Here is a 6116-nt window from a genome sequence, read left to right as displayed (position 1 = left end):
AGTATGGCCATTTTCACGATATTGATTCTTCCTATCCATGAGCATGGTATGTTCTTCCATTTGTTTGTGTCCTCTTTGATTTCACTGAGCAGTGGTTTGTAGTTCTCCTTGAAGAGGTCCTTTACATCCCTTGTAAGTTGGATTCCTAGGTATTTTATTCTCTTTGAAGCAATTGTGAATGGAAGTTCATTCCTGATTTGGCTCTCTGCTTGTCTGTTACTGGTGTATAAGAATGCTTGTGATTTTTGCACATTAATTTTGTATCCTGAGACTTTGCTGAAGTTGCTTATCAGCTTAAGGAGATTTGGGGCTGAGATGATGGGGTTTTCTAAATATGTTGTTGCTTTTTTATTCAGTGTAAAGAGGTTTGTTTTTAATTGTGTATATGTAACATTAGACAAAATTATTTAAAGTCAATAAATTTTTATTCAAGGAATTCCAGGTTGTGATTTCTTCCACTGTCCATTAGGGTCACTTTAGATCCTCTGAAGAGCTGGAGTCAAAAGATTTATCTTGAAGTTAGCCTTTTTTTTTTTTTTTTTTTGAGATGAAGTGTCAATTTGTCACCCAGATTGGAGTGCGGTGGTGCGATCTCAGCTCACTGCAAGCTCCACCTCCTGGGTTCACGCCATTCTCCTGCCTCAGCCTCCCGAGCAGCTGGGACTACACGCGCCCATCACCACGCCTGGCAAGTTAGCCCTTTTTAATGAAATGATGCTTATTTTAATCCAGTTGTCCTTTACAGCCCATAATTCTTTTAATTTGGTTTCTGTCATCTCCTTTTCATATGGGTATACTGATGAAGACTTCAAAATTCACCAAGAATCTTTGGGATCTAATTTCTTCAACCAATTTACTTTAGGGTCCTTTTTATTATAGATGGTGGGTCTGCCTGGTTTTCAGTTTGACACCCTCTCTTAACATGTATGAGTTCAAATCATATTCATTCCTAAACGATCACACTCAAGAAGAGTATAGATGTGTGGAATATGCCAGTCCCTTTAACTCCAGGCATCATGTTCTCAAGATAAAAGTCTTTAAACAAAAACCATTGTATGTATGGTCAACATGGAATTGGAATGCAAAATTAATCCTGCTGAGGATTTCCCTCATATCCCATGCTCTTTATCTATTCTACAGTCCTAGAATCAATCTGTTTTTTTGTTTTTTTGTTTTAATTAAGAGACAGAGTCTGTCTTTGTTACCCAGGCTGGAATACAGTGGTGCCATCAATGCTCAGTGCAGCCTCCAACTCCTGGACTCAATTCTTTTTCCTCAGCCTCTGCTTCCTGAGTAGCTGCAACTGCAGGCACATGCCCCAATACCCAGCTAATTTTTAAATTTTTGTGGAGATGAAGTGTTTGTTACTATCTTGCCCAGGCTGGTCTTGAACTCCTGGTTTTAAGCAATACTCTCACCTTGGTGTGGGGATTGTAGGTTTGAGCAGGCTTGAGCCACTGCACCTGGCCTGGAACCAACCTTTATGGCTATCAATATTCCCATCAGTTAACTGCCTCAGGTATCAAAATATCCCTTGTTATATGTATCAAAACTCATACTGAACAATTAGTTCTGAGTTGCAAAAGAGGATTTATGTTTTGCACCTATCCATAAGTCTTTGTCCACAAGACCTCAACGTTTTTGACTATCATTGTAGTGAATACTTTATTACTTCCCAACTCTATGATTGTGCTAAAAGCTATTGACTATACACTTTAAACAGTTTCATTCTATAATGTTTCAATTTTTCTCCAATAAATATGCTTTAAAATTATTTTCAAAATACAAAAAGAGGATGTTTTATTGGTATCATAGTAGACAGAGAAGTAGACTAAACCAGTAGGTACAAACCTGAACAAATAAAGATACGTGATTTATGACACAGTTGAAGCTACAAACTTTAAGGATACAGACCATTTGATGTCTACAATCAAATAAACTTAATTTTTCTCCTACAGTATAAATAATCAATTCAGTGTTTATATATATGTTGTTACAGACTGAATATTGTGTATCTCCCAAAATTCAATATTAAAATCTAATCTTCAATATGATCCTCTTTGGAGTTGGATCCTTTGGGTGGTAATTAGGCCATAAGGGTAGTCCCTTAATGAATGCAATTAGTGCCCTTAAAAAAGAGGCCAGAGTGCTAGCTTCTTTCTGCAATGTAGGGTAAGTTGAGCACACACAAACCTTCAGCTGTGGGGAAGGCAATAAATTTCCAGTAGGGAAAATTGAGCTCTGACATGCTTTCTTCTACTTGTTCTACTCTGTTGTTGAAACTTTCCACTGCATTTTGTATTTTTATAGGTATATCTTTCATTTCCAGAACTTGTGGTTGTTCTTTCTTTATAATATCTATCTATCTAGAAGATTTTTCATTCACATCCTAGATTGTGTTTTCAAATTTCTTTAATTGATTTTCAACTTTCTCTGGTATCTCCTTGAGTAGGTTAATAATCAACCTTTTTAATTCTTTATATGACTTCAGAAATTTTTATCTTTGTTTGGATCTATTGCTGTGGAGCTAGTGTGATTTTTTGAGGGTATTATAGAGCCCTGTTTTGTCATGTAAATACCCTAAATGCTCCACTTAAAAGATGAAGAATGGCAGAGGGAATAATTAAAAAAAAAAATAGTCAAATATCTGTTGTCATCAAGAGATTCATCTAACACATTAGGGATTCATATAAACTTGAAGTAAAGGTGTGGAAAAAGATATTCCATGCAAATGGAAACCAATAGTGAACAGAAGCAGCTATTCTTACGTCACACAAAACAGACTTTAAAGCAACAACAGTACAAATAGACATAGAAGGACCTTGTACAATGATAAAATGATTAGGTCAACACGAAGATATTACAATCCTAAATTTATATACACCTAACACTGGAGCTCCCAATTTTAGAAAATAATTGCTACAAGATGTGCAAAATGGAATAGACAGCAACACAATAATAGCGGGGGACTTCAATACTCCACTGGCAGCATGAGACAGATTATTAAGAGAGAAATTCAGCAAAAAAACAATGGATTTAAACTATACCTTAAAATAAATGGATCTAACAAATTTTTAGAGAACATTCTTCCCAACAACTGCAGAATAAACATTATTTTCATCAGCACATGGAACATTCTCCAAGATAGATCATATAATAGGCCAATGAGTCTCATCTGAATAAATTTGAGAAAATTGAAATTATATCAAGTATCTTCTCAGACTGTTACAGTTGGTAGTTACTCAGACATGAGCAGGGAAGGAGAGGGTCCCATCCCCAACAGGAATGTTACATGACCATCCGGTGATGTTCATGTAGTTGTTAAACTGTCTCTCTAAAATAACAACTGATTGCAGCCAATGCCAGAAAAAAAGTAGTCTCCCAATAGACAGAAAACTGGAAACTGATGCTCAGCAGCTTCCCAATAAGATCAGAATTGGGTGAATGGGCTCAAGCATGCAAACTAAAAGCCAAATTGGTGTAGTTTAACTGGTATATGACCTCTTTAAGGAACCCTCGACTCGTAAGGGAAGAACACTTCGAGTGATTACGCGTATAACTTCAGTAAACACACTCTGCACGCAGCCCTTCCCAAGCGCCAGCAGGCCACTGCACATGTGAACAGCCCAACCCAAGGGAAGAATCAGAAGAGAAGGGATACTAGACCCCAGAATCACAACAATGTATAAAACTCCAAGTCAAAGATCAAACTGTGCACTTGAATCCCTCAAGTTGCCTGCTTGGCTCTCTTCCATATGTACTTTATTTCCTTTTGTTCCTGATCTAAAACTTCTTAATACACTTTCATTCCTGCTCTAAAACCTGCTTCTGTCTCTCGCTCTGTCTTATAGCCCTCAGTCAAATACATTCTTCTGAGGAGGGAAGAATTGAGGTTACTGTAGACCCATACAGAATTGCCACTGCTAACACACTTTCATACTGTGACTTCGATACATTCCCTTGTGCTAACAAGACCACAGTGGAATTAAAATTGAAAATGAACTCCAAAAGGAACCCTCAAAACTATGCAAATACATGAAAATTAAATAATCTGCTTTTAAATGATTTTTGGGTTAACATTGAAATCAAGATGGAAATTTTAGAAACTTTTGAAATGAATGAAAATAGTGACAAAACTTATTAAACCTCTGGCATACAGCAAAAGTGGTGGTAAGAGGAAAGTTCATAGAGTTAAATATCTACATCAAAACTTCTAAAAGAGTGCAAACAGCCTGATGTCATACCTCAAGGAACTGGAGAAATAAGAACACACTAAACCCAAAGCAAGCAGAAGAATAGAAATAACACATATCAGAACAGAATTTAATTAAATTGAAACAAAAAAGTATAAAAGATAAATGAAACAAAAAGCTGTTTCTTTGAAAAGATAAACAAAATTTACAGACTATTGTGAGATTTACCAAGAAAAAAGAGAAAAATCAAATAAGCTCAATTAGAAATGAAATTGAGACCCCCGCATTGACCAGAACCCACGGACATGTGAACCAGGTTATCAAGTACAAGCCTGCAGTTGCCTGGGAGACTGGAAAGCCTCTCTCCATAGACGAGATAGAAGTGGCACCCCAAAGGTTCATGAAGTTTAAATCAAGATCATTGCCACTGTGGTTTGCCACACCGACACCTATACCCTGAGTGGAGCTGATCGTAAGGGTTGTTTTCAGTGATCTTGGGACATGAAGGTGCTAGAATTGTGGAAAGTGTTGGCAAGGGAGTTACTAAGCTGAAGGCGGGTGACACTGTCATTCCACTTTACATCTCACAATATGGAGAATGCAAATTTGATCTCAATACTAAAACTAACCTTTGCCAGAAGAAAAGAGTCACAAAGTTTATTTTCTAAATATCCACGGGTTGGTAAAGATTACTATCCTTTAATTGTATGAAAATCCAAACTGCTAGGTATTTTGTTAAATTAATATGTGTATCTCATGTGTAGGCATTGTATTTTTGTTTCTAATTTTAAATTGAAATTGAGTCTACACACTTATAAGTGAGAGCTGACTGATGAGAACACATGGATATATTGGGTAAGGGAACAAAACACACTGGGTAACTGTAGGGACTTGGGGAGGGAGAACATCAGGAAGAATAGCTAATGGGTGCTGGGCTTAATACTTGGGTGGTGGGATGATCTGTGCAGTAAACCACTGTGACATATATTTACCTATGTAGCAAACTTGCACATCCTGCCATGTACAACTGAACTTAAAAGTTGAAAATAAAGAAAAATAAATAAATTGAATAGACAATTGTATTTATACACTTCGTAAAACCTATACATATTCCAAAGAGTGAATTGCTAGTCTTTTGGTATCATCATTAAGCTAATTCACTGACAATAAGTGAACATGAAATAAATAAGGCAACTAGTGGCTGGGTGTGGTGGCTCATGCCTGTAATTCCAGCACTTTGGGAGACCGACGCGGGCAGATCACGGGGTCAGGAGTTCGAGACCAGCCTGACCAACATGGTGAAACCCCATCTCTACTAAAAATACAAAAATTAGCTGGGCGTGGTGGTGTTTGTCTGTACTCCCAGCTCTTCAGGAGGCTGAGGCAGGAGAATCTCTTGAACCCAGGAGGCGGAGGTTGCAGTGAGCTGAGATTGGGCCACTGAACTCCGGACTGGGTGACGAGTGAGACTCCATCTTGAATAAATAAATAAATAAATAAATAAATAAATAAATAAATAAAGCAACTAAAAGAATATCTACAGGGGATGATATTTAGAGTTTACATTTTAACAAGTCTTATTACTCACAGCAGTAAAAAATGCAAGCATAATAAGCCTAGTAAATTGGTAGTTTAAAAAGTTAAAATTAATTAATGGATTCAAAGCATATTATATACGTGACATGTTATTTTCAGATCATTAAACATGACCATGATAAACAATTGCAGGTGCTTGAAATTTCCACAGTTTCATAAAACATTAATTAAACACTAAATGTCAGAAGAAAATCACTAATAGTGCTTCTCAAAGAAAGGTGCATGACCAACTGTATCTGAATCTCCTACCCACTTGAGACTGCTAAAATCATTAATTCATGTCCATTATGAGAGGTTTATGAATTGCAACACTAACTACAGGTTTCT

General features: G+C 36.7%; 1 pseudogene; it reads left to right on the top strand.

Moving 5' to 3' along the window:
• LOC108523081 (alcohol dehydrogenase class-3 pseudogene) overlaps window positions 1–4861 on the top strand; it is a 70096-nt pseudogene extending 65235 nt beyond the window's left edge.
• Window positions 4862–6116: the final 1255 nt, after the last annotated feature.

Source organism: Rhinopithecus bieti, unplaced genomic scaffold (assembly GCF_001698545.2).
Source record: "Rhinopithecus bieti isolate Rb0 unplaced genomic scaffold, ASM169854v2 scaffold_71457, whole genome shotgun sequence".
Lineage (NCBI taxonomy): Eukaryota > Metazoa > Chordata > Mammalia > Primates > Cercopithecidae > Rhinopithecus > Rhinopithecus bieti.
This window is presented reverse-complemented; position numbering and strand designations above follow the sequence as displayed.